General features: G+C 41.4%; 1 pseudogene; it reads left to right on the top strand.

Moving 5' to 3' along the window:
• LOC102832473 overlaps nt 1–522 on the top strand; it is a 994-nt pseudogene continuing 472 nt past the window's right edge.

Below are 522 nucleotides of genomic sequence, written 5' to 3'. Positions count from 1 at the left end.
ATGCTGATGCTGGTATTAGGAGATCTGCACATCCCACACCGCTGTAACAGCTTGCCAGTGGGGGGATAAAAAAACTGCTGTGCCTGGGAAGATTCAGCACGTTCTTTGCATGGGGAACCTTTGCACCAAAGAGAAGCACAGCTATCTATCTCAAGACTCTCTAGCCATTGATGTTCATATTGTGAGAGGAAACTTGGATGAGAATCTGAATTATCCAGAACACAAAGTTGTGACTGTTGGACAGTTCAAAATCAGTTTGATGCATGGACATCAAGTTATTCCCTAGGGAGATATGGCCAGCTTAGCTCTGTTGCAGAGGCAGTTTGATGTGGACATTCTTAACTCAGGACACACAAATTGAAAGCATGTGAGCATGAAAATGAATTCCACATTAACCCAGGTTCTGCTATTGGAGTATATAATGCTGTGGAAACAAACATTAGTCCTTAATTTACATTGATGAGTATCCAGGATTCTAGTTGTTTCTTATGTGTACCAGTTAATTGGAGATGATGTCAAAGT

This window comes from Chrysochloris asiatica, unplaced genomic scaffold (assembly GCF_000296735.1).
Source record: "Chrysochloris asiatica unplaced genomic scaffold, ChrAsi1.0 scaffold00326, whole genome shotgun sequence".
In the NCBI taxonomy this organism is placed as follows: Eukaryota; Metazoa; Chordata; class Mammalia; order Afrosoricida; family Chrysochloridae; genus Chrysochloris; species Chrysochloris asiatica.
This window is presented reverse-complemented; position numbering and strand designations above follow the sequence as displayed.